Here is an 18,242-nt window from a genome sequence, read left to right on the forward strand (position 1 = left end):
GGGCCGGTACTGCACTATCTTCGGCATCGGCCCACATATGAGTTTTTTGCTTACGACACGAAAATTTCCTTTGAAGGTAGAGGTATACAGCTTCGCTGTAATAAGACAACGGAGATTCATAATGGGAAGTAAGAAATGAGAAGCAAAAATCTGCACAACACACAGGCAGTGCCTTGCTGTTTGAGGCTCGAGCTGGTTGCCCAAGGATAAAAACATACTGTAGAAAATATTCGCAAGAAGATGAGACATGTGCCTACAGCAGCGGCAGCATACACACGAAAAATTCCGAAGACCGCTCAGCATATCCTAATTGAATCCGAAGGAATTCACCCTGTGATATCCGTAGGTAATGAAACCCTTCCAGAAGCGCTTGGACGTAAAGTGTACGGAAGTAACAACCCATCAGTAGTCGAGATAAGTGCGATACGTGTACATTATTGGTGAATAAAAGGAGGGAAGAGATTGATACGACCGAATCCACTGGTAAGCCATTCCACTCTGTGAAGGTGGATTACGAGCGAAGCTGTTTAGCAGATGACACAAAGGTGAGAGAAAATTTTCAAGGTATGGACTCATTTACTCTGATTTTTGTACACATTGGCGTGGACGACGGGACCGCCGTCCAGAGAAGCTGTAGGAAACTAGACACACGTGACGTTTCAACGGGACCACCACTACGGGAGAGCGGAAGGAAAGTGGATACCCAAGCGCTTGGAACGCCGACAAAGAGAGGACGGTGCGAACGTAGACATGGCTGACGCGTGTCAAATTGTAGTATCTGTTCTTACTAGCTTAATATCTGATACGGGTTCTATTGGGACTCCAGATATTAAACTTATTTTTGCAACTTGGCGGAATGCTTGAAGCTTGCTTCACTTCTACCGCGGGTCGGTCAGTTATTGCACTACCTCCGGGATCACTCCACATTTTTTGCCAACGCTGAACAAAAATGCACGGAAGCTTAGCCACAAACAGCTTGGCTGCAAACTGCTACAGTGTAAAACATGTGCATCATACCTGAATAATTCAAGCAGGCTAGATGGATATTTGTCATTGCTCCGCTTCAAAGGGGACGCCAATAAATAATTATCATCATCATTATCACTGGGATTTGAAACAGTCATAGATGCATCAACTTACTACTGCAGCAGCCTTTGATGTTCAGAAGTGGCTGAGAAGGTCAATATATGGATCGTTAACGAAAGCTGCACTCACTCCTGTGAAACCTACCCATCGTTCTGCTTTGCAAGGGGGAGAAGCTGTTTTCACAGCTCACCCGCATAGGGAGGGGCTTCTGCGCCGCCACCTTCAGCAACGCCACACCTCACGCGCGTGGCAGCGTTTCTTTTCTTTTTTTTCGTTAATTTGGCTTGAGATAAGTGTTTCACGGGCGCGTCTTCCCACGCTAGCTCATTTGCTTTGCTCCATGTGCGTTCTGTTTCTTTATTAACTTAGGGGAAGTGACACTGGCGTGCCAAGAAAGAGCGATACTGTTGAGCTTCAGGCACCCATCCTTACAAAGCAGTTGCACGACTTATGACATAAGGATGACATTTGGTCTAGCTGCTTAAAATCGGAAGACCAGCTGAAACGGAGAGGGCGATCACCGGCTGCGGCCAACGTGCAATTCGCGGTTCGTTCGTCACGAAGGCAGGCGAGTGCCCTAATCGGTGAAGGCGATTCATACCGCTGCCAAAGGGGCACTTTAATTAGTTCGCGAATTGCATCGATCTAAATAGAAATAAATTCGAAACGAGCGCTACTACATGACAGCTTTTCCGTCGCAATTGATTTTGTCTGTCCTTAACCCAAATAGGATATAAATCTTTGATTCTGATTAACCTCAATCGCTAATGAAAGTAGAGTAGCCTGGTGTTTAAAGAACACTGGTGTTTAAAGATTGAACGGTCTCACTACTTGCGCATGGCTGGCTGTAGCGGCTTGTGTGGGCGGTGGAAATAATTCAGGCGTAGGTGGTGCTAAGGATACCGCGCCGAGCGCTTTAAATTTGTTCGCTTATCACTTATAATTTTCGTACTGCAAAAACGAAAAAAAAAAATCAGATTCTTATCCAAATCAAACGAATGTGTGCTTCTCTCTTGACGGGTAAGTCAACAACATAATCCTTTATTTACCTTTTTCTAACGCCGCAGCTGGGTCAACATTGGAAAATCAATTACCGGAACAGAGATATGCCGACTCCGCAAGAACAAGAACCAGTCCTTGCATGGCACATTGAGTACACTTTACAACGCGCAGAATAATTAAACATCGCACGCGTAATGCGAAGGTTGTGGGATCGTTCCCCGCCTGCGGCAAGTTTTTTTTTTAGAATTTATCGTTTCTTTATTTCATTTATTAAGCACAAGTAATTTCCCCTATTTTGCCCTTGGTGTGTGTGTTTGTTGGCTTCTCATGATATGACTCATTTCGCATTTATAAGTTAGAGCTAGTATTACGCTAGCACAAACTGGATCGGTCAGTTGTCTTTTGATATGCTTGCCTCCGTAAATGGCTTTCACGTTCTTTAAATCCACTCCCCTCAATGCGTGAGGGGTGGGGTCAGTGGAGCGTTACACTGTTTGCGTTAGGCTGACCTAGGTTTGTATAAGCAGCTGAGTACAGCTAATGAAGCCTCAAGGTCAACTGCACAGCAGCTCTCAGCTTGTGTCAAAGAATCAGGGGGACACATAGAAGGTTAGTGGGGGATACATTTTTCATGCAATTACAGATGTTTATTGGAAAGCTTTTTTGTCATTCCACCTCCTATACCGTATTGTTTCAATATATGTTTCACTCAGGATTCCTAGCTGCCTCCTTGCCCAGCCACACATCTGCAGTATGGCCAGCCATCCAAAGTCATCCTAGATCGGCTAGCCACAACCTTCTCCCTGGATGTGCAGCTCAATTTGACTGTGAGCTTTTCTTGCTTGAATTCAAAGTAGATTGTCAAAGCTGAACATAAGAGATTACACATTATCTTACTGCTCATGTCTTACGATTCGTTTTTTACCTTTGTTTCTACTACGGAGTTCACCAAACGAGCTTCATTCGACAACAAATGTGGCTGCTGTGCGCAAGAGTATCGTGGAACTATAGGGTGAGCTGCCCTAGAAGCGATATATTACGAGCAATGAATGTTACGGGGCTGTAAAGGGGCCTAAAAATGGTCACTGTAAAGTGTGAAAGAGCTACATGTAATAAAACTATGACAATGACAATGAAGTGTGCTAAGGACGCGAAAGGTGCATTGTAAAAGAGTTACGATGAACGATTGGTCATTTGGATAAAAATTCGAAAAGCACTACTACCCTAACAGATTCCTTGAAGCGCAAGGACCTCAAGGCGTGTGCTATACAAGGACTACTATCACAGCAGTATCCTCTAGAGAGAGGATGCGCTACGATACTATTGGGCTATCAACATGTAAAACCCCATCATTCAAGAAACCTAGAACAGCTTTGGTGGCGAAACGGGGTTCCTTACCAAGAAACATACCGGGATGGAGAGGGAGACAATACCGGTATGTTAGAGGAAAATGTTTCCTTCTTTCTCTTTCGTCTTCCCGACACTCCACGAGGACGTGGAGGACGCTGAGCCTTTCTACCACAGGTAGGATGTTCGTTGCCAGTAAGCAGAAAACTGTGAGTACCATATGTGTGTCCTATTCTGAGTCTGCAGAACAGGACATCATACCGTCTCGTTTTTGTAACGGGGTGCCAGAAACCTATCCTTTCCCAAATCAAGTGCAGCTTATTATTTGTTTTTTCGTCCCACATGCGTTGCCAGTAGCTTCGCAGTTTCGTTCGCAAGAAAGGCTTGAGGTCTATGGCAGGAATAGCAGTGGTGGAATTACCAGCTTGAGGTGTAATTGATGCGGCCATTTGGTCGGCCAGCAGATTGCCTTCGATGCATCTATGACCAGGGACCCAGCATATTGTCAGATGTCTACGAGACGAATAATTATTGCACACGAGAGAGTAAAGCTCAATAAAAATATTATTTTTGTGTTTTTCTAAGGACATTAGTGCTTTTACAACACTTAACGGTTCCGTGAATATTATCGCTGTCTCTAGTTTTAATTTCTGTATGCGTTTTACCGCAGACAGTACTGCGTAGGCCTCTGCAGTAAAGATGCTTGTAAGGGGGTTCAGTACACCTGCTTCAGAGAAAGCGGGTCCAACAGCCGCGTAAGACACACCAACATGCGATTTTGACGCATCGGTGTAGAATTCCGCACAACAGTACTTCAATTGGAGTTGATGGAAATGCATTTGTATTTCGAGCTCTTGTGCGTATTTTGTAACTCTTACAAAATATATATCGCATTCTATCACCTGCCAATCCCAAGGCGGTAGCTGCTTCGCTGGAGGCATTTACTCGGTGTTCGAAGAGTGGAACATCCATTTCCACGCTAAGCTCCATCACACGGAGTGAGAAAAGCTCTCATAGAGGTTCGATTACCGGAAAGTGCAGTACATGTAGAATCGTTAATAGTTTCACGACATGGATGTTCAGGATTAGAGTGCACTTTAAGGAATTACGTGAAGCTGGTGTAAGATCTCTGCAGATTGAGGGACCACTCATTCGATTCTACATATAAGCTTTCAATGGGGCTAGTTCTGAATGCGCCTGTGGCCAGACGGATACCCAGGTGGTGGACGGGATCCAGCATCATTAGTGCACAGGGGCGGCAGAGTTGTATACTATGGCGTCATAGTCTAACCGTGATTGAATGAAGCTCTTATAAATATTATTTATACACTTCCTGTCACTACTCCATGTTGTGTGTGATAGTATTCTGAATAGGTTCATTGTTTTTAGACATTTAGCTTTGAGATATTTTATGTGTGGGATAAAAGGAAGTTCACAGTCAACTATTATACCTAGACATTTGTATTCTTTGTTGATAGCATGTCTTGTCCACACAGTTCCATATACGGGTCTGGAACCAAGCCTCTCTTTCTTGTAAAGAGAACACACGAACTATTGTGGCGGTTGATTTTAAACCCGTTTTCGTCTGTCCACTTAGATATCTTGTTCAATCCCTGCTGTACTTGTATTTGGCGTACTGCAAGGTTACAGGATTCAAAACGTACATCTATGTCATCTACGTAGACGGGATAAAATATAGCTGATGGTAATGAAGTGCGGAGTGTATTCATCTTTGCTATAAAGAGTGTGCAGCTGAGCACACCTCCCTGGGGTACCCCTGTTTCCTGTATAAATGGACGTGAGAATACATTCCCGACTTTCACGCGGTTAGTACGTTTCGACAGATAACTTTCTTTCAGATATAGCATATTTACACGGATGCCCATTCCCGACAAGTCTCGCAAGATTCCCTATCGCCACGTTGTGTCGTACGCCTTCTCCATATCGAAGACTACCGATAAGAAAAACTGTTTGTGTACAAACGCGTCACGAATATTCCCCTCAAGGCTCCCTAGATGGTCGTTTGTGGACCCACCCTCTCTAAAGCCACACTGGTAGGGATCAAGTATGTTGTTCATTGCAAGGATATGTATTAGTCCCCGGTTAACCATTTTCTCAAAAGGCACACGAAGGCAACTCGTGAGAGCTAACGGGCGGTAGCTGGCCGCTGACGAAGGATCTTTACATTGCTTCAAAACGGGGACCACGATCGCTTCTCTTCATGCAGGTGGAAGATATCCAGCAGCCCAAATAGTGTTAAAAAGTGCAAGTAGCGACACTTGTGTGTCAGTGTGTACGTTCTTAATAATGTCGTACATTATTCTATCAGGTCCCGGTGCAGAGCTGTTGCATACGATCAAGGCAGCTCTCAGCTCGGCAATCCAGAAAGGACGGTTGTAGGGTGCGTTTTGTGGGGATTTCCGCTCAAATGCCTTACCTTAAGCTCTTCTATTTGTCTGTACTTGTTGAAGGATTTGGAGTAGTGTATTGAGCTTGACACATGCTTAAAGTGCTCCCCTAGGGTGTCTGCCTGTTCTTCTAAGGTATTCTCTTGATCGTTCACCAGAGCCAACGGATTTATTTGCTGCCCTTTTACCTTCCTTACGCCATTCCAAACTTTCGCCTCCTGTGTGTACGAAGTTATACCTGAAAAGAACCTTGCCCAGCTTTCTCTCCTCGCCTGACGTCGTATGCGCCTTCCCTGTGATTTTATGTGTTTAAATTCAATTAGATTTTCTGTATTGCGCGATCTGCGCAATTTTCTTCTTGCCTTATTCTGCCTTTTTCGTGCATTTCTACAGTCATCATTCCACCAGGAAACACGTCTTTTAGATGAACCACCATTCTTTTGCGGGATAAACATTTCAGCAGCATCACAAATAAAAGCGGTAAAATATGCGACAGCATCGTATATACTAAGATTGTTTAAGAAATCTGGTGATAATTGAGTTGATTCCTTAAAATGCTCCCAGTCAGTCGATGCTAACTTCCAAATGGGAAGACGGGGAGGGTTGTCATGCTGCGTTATTAAATTTAAGGTTATAGGGTAGTGGTCGCTTCCAAATAGATTATTCATCACATTCCATTCCAGATGAGGGAGAAGGGAAGAGAAGCCTATTGCTAGGTCAGTGGATGAATATGAATTGTGTTGAATGCTGTAATATGTTGGTTCCTTCTGATTAAACAGGCAGGCACTAGAGGTCAGAATAATGTTTTCAATGAGTCGGCCTCTTGCGTCGCAACGCGCGTCTCCCCACAACGTGTTGTGGGCGTTAATATCGCCCACAAATATGTAGGGTTCCGGGAGCTGTTTTATGAGGTTATAGAAATCGGCTTTTTGGAGGTGATAGCTTGGAGATATATATATGGTGCAGACAGTAAGCAACTTATTGAAAAGAACCCATCGAATTGACACTGCCTCGAGGGGTGTCTGTAGGGCTACCTGGCGACAAGCAACAGACTTGTTTGCGAGGATTGCTACACCGCCGCCCGAGGTTTTAGCCTGATCACTGTCCTTGCGGCAGATGGTGTACTGGTGAAAAAAGTTTATGTACGTTTTAGGTGCGTCTCCTGAACACACAGCAATATTGGGTTATGTTTGTGTAGGAGTTCTCTAATATCGTCAAGGTTATGGAGAAACCCTCTAACATTCCATTGTAGTATTTGTGTATGCATTATGTTATTTGTGTTTAGTGCTGTGTGTTAAGAGACGTGGGTTAGCTCCCGAGCCCTTTGCAGGCGCCGCGACGGGGGTTTTGTCTCTTTTGGAGCGATCGCGTGAGCCTCGCCGCTCCTTAGGCGCTGGTCGCGCCGTCATGCTGGTGGTGGTGTCCATCGCGTCTTGCGAGGCGCTGGACACGCGCTCTTCCGAGCGCTTTGTTTGACGTGAAGGCGTCAGTACGTTGGACGAGGCCTTTGCGGCCACCTGCCCGGAGGTGAATGGCACCTTCTGCTGGGATGGCGGAGCAGCGCTAGCTGCAACCGCCTGGGGGAGGGGGGGTGACATCACTGCCGGCTCACTGGGTGTGGGCCGGATTTGCGCCGGAAGCCGTTGTGCCGCCGCCCCCTGACGCGTCACATCGGCAAATGTGTTCTTTGGCAGGTAGGATACCCGCCTGTGTGCCTCCTTGAAAGTTGTGTTTTCTTTTACTTTTTCGTCACGGTGCAGTGCGGACGTGCGTCGCATGGGCTCCGTCGAGTTTTGACCAACCCGGACCTTTTCGACCCACTGGACCTCCAAAATTTTGGTTGGAGCCTAAAGAGGACCAGAAGCGGACCACTAGGAGACCAAATTCAAAACGGTGGGACCATTTTTCGGTTTTTTACCGGACTTTGAATTTGCCAGGTGGTCGGGCGAGCGCTAAGCCTCGTTGTGCCTAGCACGACTACGGGCGCTTGTGGGCACCCCGGCCTCGCCCCGTGGGACGATGCAGCCTGGAACGGACCACTGCCCCGACAATCGACCCGATTCTAGACGGACAATGGATGGACAACTCAGGGACTTATTAGACGCTCAAGAAATGGAGGAAGGTTACCTCGACGCCGCCGAACCCGAGCTTTTAGCGGGCAGGGGCAACGAGGAGGCCGCCATGCAAGACCCGCAACGCGGAGCACAACGCGAAGAAAACCAATACTGGGAATTAGCCATGAGTAAACGCCAGAGGAAACGCCAGAGAGAAAACGAACGGAACAACCCCGGAAATTCTCCACCGGCCGCTCAGGGTGACCTCGGCGGAAAAAACCTGGCCAACGCTTCGATAAAAGCTGGCACGCCAGCTGCGTCAAAGCAGTGCGAGAAGGAGACGATGCGGCGGCCCAGACTGATGCTGCCTCCGCTCCCGAAAGACGACTTTAAAATAATTTTGAGACCGAAAGGACTCATTGTGAGATCGCTGCAAACCCACCAAGTCGCCAGGGCCGTAGTGGCGGCAACCAACTCGAAATGTAAAGGTGAAGACTTGATTATCAGACTTTGCAACGGCTCGAAAAATCATTATTGTAAGCACGGATAACGAGGAAGCGGCGCAATACGTGAGACGCATCACCCATCTCACGTTCGGGGAACGCACCCATGAAGTAAACGCTTACGTGGCAGTCCCCGAGGACGCCCAACGAGCGGTAATTCACGGCGTAGACCCCGGAACATCGCCGGAGGAACTCAAGGCCAACCTATGGGTGCGGACACAAGGAGTCACGATCCACAGCGCCAGCATGCTGGGAAAATCAAAATCCGCCGTCATCACCTTCGACGGCCCCATAACCCCAAGGCAAGTCCTATACTACGGAGGAGAGATGTGGTGCTACCCGTACCGTCCGACGCGGCAGATTTGCTACATTTGCTGCCAGCAGGGACATCGATCGGACGTTTGTCCGCACCCGGAGACCAAGGCCTGCAAACTATGCGGGACGCAGAATCCGGCAAAAGGACACCAATGCACACTCAGGTGTCTGGTTTGCGACGGCGATCACGCAACCGGCACGAAAGATTGGAAGCTGCGACTGAAGACGGCCGGAGAGCTGCGAGGGCGAGCCCCTCAGAAAGGCCAGCGGCAGAGCCGGAGCCGGAGCCGATGGCGACGCCCGAGATGGTTCAGCTCGGAGGGCGACAGGGGCCGATCCCAGAGCCATAACGGGGCCGGGTACGAGGCCCAGTCGCGGAGCCGAAGCAGGGGCCGGAGCCGAGGACGGAGTCGAAGCCGTGGCGGACCCAGGGACGAGTCCTTCCCACCCCTGGGGAAGCAGAACGGCAGCCCGGGGCAGCAGAAGCAACAACAACAGAAGAAAGGGGGAGTCCAGGTGAGCTGGGGAGCAGGCCCTCCGAAATCATTGTTTCCGCACTCGGGTCGAAACCACCAAACAAACAACGAAAAGAAACTAGCTGAGGAAAATAGAGCACTCAAAAAAGCTCTGCCGAAAAGAAACGCGGCAGCCAAAGAAGAGAATAGACGACCTAATAAGGGAAATGCACTTGCAGAGGCCAGGCGGGAACTCACCGGGGCGAACGCCTAGCCCACCAGTAGAGCAGATCACACAACAATCAGAAGAACAGAGTCTTAGAAACGAACGAAAAAGCTTCATGCATACAATGCAGAATCAAATGTTACAAATGCAACAGAAAATAGCGTTGCAAGACCAAAACTTCCGCAGTTACGTAAAAAACCAAAACACACAGAGAACCACTAATGACACCAGAGACAGGCTCTTTAACGAGAGAAGATTCGGACCAGAAAACCAAAGTAATAACAACAACAATACATCACGGCAGGACAAAACAAACTAGAAATATGGCAATGGAACTGTAGGGGATACCGGCGAAAGCAGGGACTCCTACAGCAGAACATAAACTCTAGAGACAAACCACCAGACATTATTATGTTACAAGAAACTAATACAACACCCACCCTAAAAGGATACACGTGCCAGGAGAGCGGACGCACCGCAACCCTCATTAGCAACAAGATAGTCGCCATAGCACACAAAGGAATTGAGAACAAGAAAATCGTACACATAATAACCGAGATAATACCCAAAAAGAAGCACAAAGCTAAAAGCACATTATAGTCAATCTATACAGTCCCCCCAGGCAGAAAGACGGCGACTTCGGCAAACTCTTTGCAGAAGCAAACATGCTAGCCAAGTGAAACACCCTAATAATTGCGGGGGATTTCAATGCTAAAAGCCCGAGCTGGGGATACCAGAAAATCGAAAAGAAGGGGCAGCAAATATGCATTGCGGCAGAAAACACAGGCTGTGACCTCTTAACGGACGAAAATCAGCCAACACGCCAGGGTAATAGCGTTAGCCCAGACACCTGCCCAGATCTAACATTTGTTAAAGGAGCAAAGCAGGCCGAGTGGGAGAACCTGCTAGAGAACCTAGGCAGCGATCATTATGTACTGAAAACCACAATCGAAGCGGAGAACGTAACAAGAAAAATCGGCACAGCCCATATCACAGATTGGGACGCCTTCCGTAAGCACAGCGAACAACTAAAAAGGGAAATTACCTCGACAGAGGAATGGAGCCAACAACTAAAACAGATACAAGAACTCTACACACAGGAAATAGATAGAACGGAACAAACACCGGAGGTGGACCGGTGGCTACTCGGGCTATGGGAGGCAAGACGAGGGCTAACAACGCGCTGGAAAAGACAAAAGCTAAACAGGAAACTCAAGAAGAAGATAGCAGAGATCACAAAGAAGGCAGAAGAGTACGCAACACAGCTGGCCAGGCAAGGGTGGCAGCAGTGTTACAGCTCACTGAACGGCACGCTCAGCACAGCCAAGACGTGGCGCATACTAAAAGCCCTCATGAACCCAACCAAAACGAAAACAGAAAGCGGCAAAGCAATCCAGAAACTGGTCCACCAGAACGAAGGCTCCGACGAGGAACTACTGGAGGCAGTGCGTGTAAAATGTTACGGCAAAGACAATCCCAAAGGCTACGACGGGGAGTATCTGGGGACAGAGAACCCCCACATGGACAGACCGATTACAAGAGAGGAAGTTTACGTGGCAATTAGAGCGACAACCAAAAACACAGCCGCGGGCGCTGAGAAGAACAGAAACTCCCTAATACGCAACCTCAGCGACGAGGCGATAGATCAGCTCACAGCATACCTCAACACACTGTGGGCAAAGGGCACGATACCGAAGGAATGGAAGCGCGCTGTCGTGGTGATGATACCTAAACCCGGCAAAAAGCTTCAGATTGAAAACCTGAGGCCCATCTCCCTCACCTCGTGCCTCGGTAAACTATACGAAAGAATAGTCACCAGAAGAATCGAACACCACCTGGAGGACAAGGAGCTATATCCGCACTGCATGTTTGGCTTCCGGGCGAACCTGTCAACACAGGACGTCCTGCTACAGATAAAAGAAGAAATCATAAACACGTCACCCAGAGCAGGCGAAAACGTTATCATGGCCCTAGATATCAAAGGGGCCTTCGACAACTTTAGCCACGAAGCCATCATGGAAGGACTGAACAACGCCAACTGCGGCAAGAGAATCCACCACTACGTGAGGGCCTTTCTGACCGAACGCACGGCAACGTCGGGATTGGGGGATCTGCGAAGTGACGTCTTTACCACCCCAAGCAAAGGCACGCCGCAGGGCTCCGTGATCTCACCAATACTCTTCAATATCGCAATGATCGGACTGGCTCGAAGACTCAGCAAGATTGATGGCATCCAGCATGCAATATATGCTGACGACATCACGGTGTGGGTCAATCGAGGCTCCCTGGGACAGAAGCAAGAAAAATTGCAGGAAGCGGCCGAGTGCGTGAAATAATACGTCAGAGAAAGGGGCCTGGCGTGCTCCACCAAAAAATCAGAAATCCTGAGAGTGGGAAGAAACCCCACAAAGGAAGAATAGTAAAACTAGAGGGACAAAACATGCCTGAAAGGAGCATGATACGCATCCTAGGCATGTGGATTCAAGCAAGCAAGAAATGCAGCCACACCATCAGCTTACTAAAAAAATCGACAGAACAAGTAAGACGAATGATAACGAGGGCATCTCAAAGAAGAAGCGGAATGAGAGAAGAAGACACAATCAAGCTGGTCAGAAGCCTAGTGGTCACCAGAGTCACGTACTCGCTCCCGTACAACAACATGACCAAGCACGAAAAAGAACAGACGGAAACGCTACTAAGGAAAGCGTATAAGACGGCGCTACATCTGCCTAGAAACACGCCCAACGATAAACTGTTACAAATGGGCCTAAGCAGCACCTTCGAAGAACTCGCGGAAGCGCAGCTCATTGCACAGATCGGCAGGCTCCAGCAGACTGCCACCGGCCGCAAGCTCCTAAAAAGAATAGGGCATAACACAGACGGAATAGAGGATCGGGCAGCTAGCATCCCAGACAGCGTTCGCCAGACACTGGAGATTAGCCCCCTACCGAGAAACATGGACCCGAATCTGCACGCCGCCAGAAGGCAGGCACGAGCAGATTTCGTGGAACGAAACCTAGCCGCACTAGGAAACACAGCATACACAGACGTGGCCGTATACCCATGGGACCGCAACACTAGAATGTTTAGAGTCGCGGCAACAGTGGTAAACCACACGGGAGAACCAATTAGCTGCGCGACCCTGAGAAACTGCACGGTAACGGAGGGGGAGGAAGTCGCCGTAGCTCTAGCGGCGGCTGAAGCTTACCGCAGGAAAAAATCTTTGATAATTCTAACGGACTCCAAAGCAACATGCAGGAACTACATACAAGGCAGAGCTAGAAAGGAAGCACTGAGAATCCTCCTCAAAATAGAGCCTCCTAACAAAAAGATAAAACATAGGATCTTCTGGATACCGGCGCACACCGGGATACAGGGCAACTCAAGGGTGGACGGCCTAGTTCGCGAACTCACGCACCGAGCAGGGCAATCGGAAACCCTAGAGGCCCCCTTAACGGTGGAGCCGACGTATGCAGAAATACTTAACCACTACAGAGGAAGGAGATTTAAATACCCCTCATCCCACACATCGCTCACACAACATGAGGCAGTAAGCTGGCGAAGACTGCACGCAGGTACGTTCTTCAACCTGCACACATCACACAAAATGTTCCCTACCCAGTACAGGGATACATCTCCGTGGTGCGGAACAACCCCCACGTTATACCACATCACGTGGGAATGCAAGCGTAATTTCGCATTCCATAAAGTAAATAACCCAAGTGCGGAACATTGGGAGGGTCTGCTCACCAGCAGCGAGCTCGCAGCCCAACGGGCAATTGTGCAGCACGCCTGCGAGGCAGCAAAACTCAGCGGTGCCCTGGAATAGGGGCGCCGACCTTGTGAAGCGGCCAGGACTCAAGACATGAAGACACCGGCCCACCGCCAATCTCTCTGAGATATAGAGAAATAAAGTTTTTCCATTCCATTCCATTCTATTTTCCAGGATGGGCACGACCGCGAGTATGCAGCATGCTCTCTTTCACAGTTTACCCAATGAAGAGAGTTTTCACAAGATTCAGAGGTGTGCTCATGAGCACTGCATTTCGCGCAGGTTTGGCGGCCTCGGCAGCTCTGTGAACTTTGACCTAAACGCTGGCATTTGAAATAACGCAGTGGATTAGGAACACATGGGCGAGAACGGAGCTTGGTATACCCGGCCTCGATGGACTCGGGCAGAACACTTGTGCCAAAAGTAGGTATCAGGTGTTTGTTCTGTATTTCCTTATTATAACGCCTCATCTTAATTCGCTTAACGTTGATGACGTCCTGCTCACAGAAGCCCTCCAAGAGCTCAGCCTCAGTCAACTCTAAGAGATCATCATCGGAGACTACGCCACGGGTGGTATTCATGGTACGATGGGGAGTTACTGTTACTTTGGCGTCACCAAATGAAACTAAATTGGGTAGCTTTTCATATTGTTTCTGGTTACGGAGCTCCAAGAGATCTCCGTTTGCCATCCTGGATGCTTTATAACGTGTAACAAAAACTTTGGTAAGAGACATGGACACGAGGAATGGTGAGATTGTTCGCACGGGTTTGTCTGGTGTTTCGGAGTGGACTACATGGAAGCGAGGGAATGTTTCTTTTTGACGGGCAAAAAACTCGAAGACATTATCGATGCGCCCCCTCTTGAGGGAACAATCAGGTAATGGGGGGAAGGAAGAAGCCACGAGGGAGTATAATTTTGGCAGTAACGCCAGCCACCCACCGTCGAGTCCTACAAGTGGACGCTGCAGGACCTGTGAAACACGGCCTGCAAACGCCAGGTGTACATTACCACTATAACCAAATATCATATACGCTAGGTTGGCTAATCACACAAGGTTAACCCTTACTGCCTAGAAAAATTGGAAGTAAAAGGAAGACGGGAAAGATGGAAAGTGAGAGAAACACAAAGGCTGATGGGAGATAGAGAGACAGGTAAAGGCAACTTCCGATTTCTCCCAGGTGGGTCGGTCCGGAGGTGCCGTCTGCGTGAAGCCGAGGCCAAAGAGGTGTGTTGCCTCCGCCAAGGGGCCGTAAATGTCCAGGCACCCGGCATTGGTTCAAGCTCCAGGATCCCCTTTTCCCCGGACACGGCTAAGCCACGCACGGCTACACGCGGGAGGATCCAACCCTCATGTGCTCGGGTACGTGGTGTCGCAACACACCAAACGCCTTCTGACGCAGACGCCCCTGCGGCGCACTTTTATGGAGTGGCCAGCTGCAATGCATGGGAAGGGCTACGATGCTTGGTACACCATGGTCTACTGCTACTATCGAAAAGCGGTTCAAGATCAGGCTCACGTGTGGACCTAGCGGTTACAACGTCGTTCGAGAGATTCGGACACCACTGCCATCTATACGCTTCAGAGACAACGTAGCAGGAAGGAAGGCCTGGGCGGAGAAGCTCCTATGCCGCGCGACTGAACTCCCTGGCGGCAGCTGCTTCGTTCACGCGACCCAGTATGGCGACAGCAATAATTTCACGGTAGTGTCGATCAACCACAGGGGTTCGACCGTTAACGCCGCTTCGGTACGAAGCACGTCGTCGCGTGCGGCCGAGCAAGTGGCCCTTGCCTTGGCCCTCCTGCACGACAAACATGCCAATATCTTCGGCTACTTCAGGGCAGCCATCCGCGCCTTCAGCGTTGGCGCCGTGTGTAAGGAAGCCTGTCGCATCCTCGACGGCAAAAGCAGCGGCATCCACACTCTCACGCGGTTCCCCGTTCACATGGGATGCATCATGGGATGCCCCACAAACTTCAACGAGCTGGCCCACTCAAAGGCGCGAGTTATCGCTTCACGCGACAATGGAGAACTCTAACGCCGGCCCGCAGTGGTGGAGAACAGAGATCTACCGACCACACACAATGAAATTACGCAGCACTTCTATCTCGGCAGGACAGCCTTTCACCTTCAACACAAGAAGTTAAATAGAGCACAGGCATTGACCCTCAGATTATTGCAAACAGGCTCGTATCCCAGCCCGGCTTTATTCCACAAGCTTTATCCCAACACCTATGCCACCAGTTCTTGTAGGCACTGCAATGACTTAGGTCACCTAGACCACATGCTCTGGCATTGCGCCTCGTTACAGAAGTAATCAATGAGGACAAGTGGCTCTCCGCTATCTAGAGCCCAGGTGCCAGAGCGCAACTATGGGCTGTCCAGAGGGCCCACTATGCGGCATTCGGGCATGGCCTGACTGTCCCAACATAGGAGCGGACCGTAGCGCGCTGAGTCGCCTACCTCAGGACCTTCATTAATGTTTTGCATCCATCCATGCATTTCGCCCGCTTTCCTCCTTCGCGATCGTCATTTGGGCTATCAACGCCGAGGCGCAGACGATAATGCAATGGGTGCGTGCTGTCTACAAACGAGTAGCGGTGCGCGTTCATCGGCGGGCGCCGACTGAGCTCTCTGAGACACACGTCACACAGTGTTGCCTATTTAGCTGTATTATAGCAAAATCTAGCTACTTTTGGGTTCAACAGGCTACCTGAAACTTCATTTAGATACGAGTAGCTGTTCTAGCTCTTTTTTTTTTCAAAATCTCGCTTTTTTAGCTAAGTCTAGCTTTAGTCTAGCGAAATTCCTGAATCACTATTCTAGTGCGAAAAAATACTTGTTACATATATGTTACCCGTTATGGAACTGGCGCAGGGCATATATAGCTATTTAGCGGATTTTCAATACGGTACAAACGAGACCAAGATATGGAGCGTTTCGAGGTGGTGGTGGTAACAACTTTATTTCGTCGACCAGAAGGATTTGGTTTACTTTAATAGGCTTCCAGGGTGCGTTTCGAGAGAAAGAAGGAAACCTTTGGAAAGAGAACAAGAGGCAATGCAAGGAAGACCGCGAGCGTGTGTGCCTCAGCGCCTCACTGAGGAAAAGCGCACATAAACAAACGAGAGGCGATGCGGCGGCCCGCTTACTAACGGATCTCGCTTATCGCGCGGTGGTCCCATGAGCATCCAATCCAATGCTCGCGGTACAATATCGTACATGTGCGTACGCATGTCTCAGCATTCCTGTTACTGACACGGCACCTGGACACAAGAAGAGCCTCAGACACTTAACATTTCTGCGCGGCGACCACGAGGCGCCCGCACCCCCGCATCGGTTTCTCTGAGTGGTTGGAAGAGTGAACGCCGGTCTTCAGAATGTCGGACGCTTCCAACTGCAAGCAGCAGCATCTGCTTTAATCCGGTGTCCATCCGTTGTGATCATTTCAAACCCACAAAAGGCGCCGTTATGGGTAGCGAAAGTGCGGCGTGCTGAGGCCACTTTCACGGGCGGGAGCTGGCGTTTGTACTCATTTCACGTTCCTTCCAAATCACAGCTGCGCCAGGTGCGTCGCTATCACGGCCGGTCGTGTGCACACAGTAGGCACGTGACAAAAATTAATACCACAGTTTGAAAGAATGAGTGGGCACTCTGTTGCAACAGATATCGAGGGTAGGTTGGGGCATTTCGCGTTCATATACACGCCCTAATGCACCTGGTTTGTTATTCCCTCTGCGCTGCACTGCGTTGATGTTGCTACCGTTTTAATTCCATGTGAACTTAGAATTTTTCGCCTGTGTCAAAGAAATCAGTGTCTATATAAGTAGCTACATACATGCAAACGAATACTGACTGGATCACGCCATGGAATGTACCAGAACACGTGAGAAATATCCACTGATGACAGCCGCAGAGAGCGTAGCCCAGCTCCTGCAAAATTCTCCCTCTCCTCATGAATGACATGCGTCGCCCTCCCGATTAAGAAGGTCTACGTGTTTTCCGGAGGGTCCCTTGCATCCAGACCAATGGGGCCATGCGCGCCGGCGAGAGAGTGCGAGGGCGCTAGTACCGCCGAGGTAGACCTTTGTGCGCCTGCATGCCTCGGTGCGAACGAACTAACAAACACACCATGTCCTACAAATTAGAAGCGGTTATCGCTGGTTACCAACCCGTGCCTTAGTCCTGTTTTCGAAATGCGCTACCGTGCGACCACCGGGGTCTCAACTCTACTGATGGCCAGCCAGTGGTGCTCCTTGTTCCGTTCTTCGAGATTGCGTTGGAAAAGCGCTACCGTGCGACATTCGGCGTTTCGACGCTATTGACGCCGAGTCAGCGCGGAGGATCGACCGTGCTCCATTCATAACGACGGCCACATCGTCATCCTGAGGTCATGGAACTGTGTCTGTGGCCGCACTTATTTCAGATACTGCTTTGCATGTGTTACAGTTCTTTGTCGAACAGTTACCGTTTTTAAGTGTGCTTGGTAATTCCTGTTTATCATTATTCTTATTCTCAAAAGTAATTTCAGAGCGCAACGTACATGTAGTTTTAGGACTACTAGAGACAAGCAGAACATGGCAGACAAGAGCAAAATGTACAAACAGTGCTTCAAAGAATGCTGGCTTAAAGAGGACAAGTACAAGGAGTGGCTCATGGCGATATCCCAGGATCCCTACAAGGCTATCTGCAAATTTTGCTTATGTCCTATCGAGGCGCAGAAAGTGAGCACCGATAAGCACGCACGTTCACAAAACACCTGGCATGTGTGCCACGCAAAGGACCTATAATTGACGTCATGTCACGTGTAACACCAAGTCATGTGCACCAATCCGAAGTCATCCTTGCTCTTTTTGTTGCTGAACATTGCGCAATAAATACCGCCGACCACTTGGGAGAAGCTTGCAAGCGGAGTTTTCAAGATAGCCAGGTCTAACATCAAGGCTCACCGCACAATTTCTACTAATCTGATAAAGAGCAAAACGAGAACAAGATGAAAGCGTGGGCCAACGTTTCGACAGGTGGACTTGTCTTTTTCCAAGGCCTTGAAAAAGAGAAGTCCACTTGTCGAAAC

General features: G+C 49.0%; 1 pseudogene; it reads left to right on the forward strand.

Moving 5' to 3' along the window:
* The first annotated feature begins 750 nt into the window (after nucleotides 1-750).
* Nucleotides 751-930, forward strand: LOC126524792 (U2 spliceosomal RNA; annotated as a pseudogene).
* The last annotated feature ends 17,312 nt before the right edge of the window (nucleotides 931-18,242 follow it).

The sequence above is a fragment of the Dermacentor andersoni genome, chromosome 3 (assembly GCF_023375885.2).
Source record: "Dermacentor andersoni chromosome 3, qqDerAnde1_hic_scaffold, whole genome shotgun sequence".
In the NCBI taxonomy this organism is placed as follows: Eukaryota; Metazoa; Arthropoda; class Arachnida; order Ixodida; family Ixodidae; genus Dermacentor; species Dermacentor andersoni.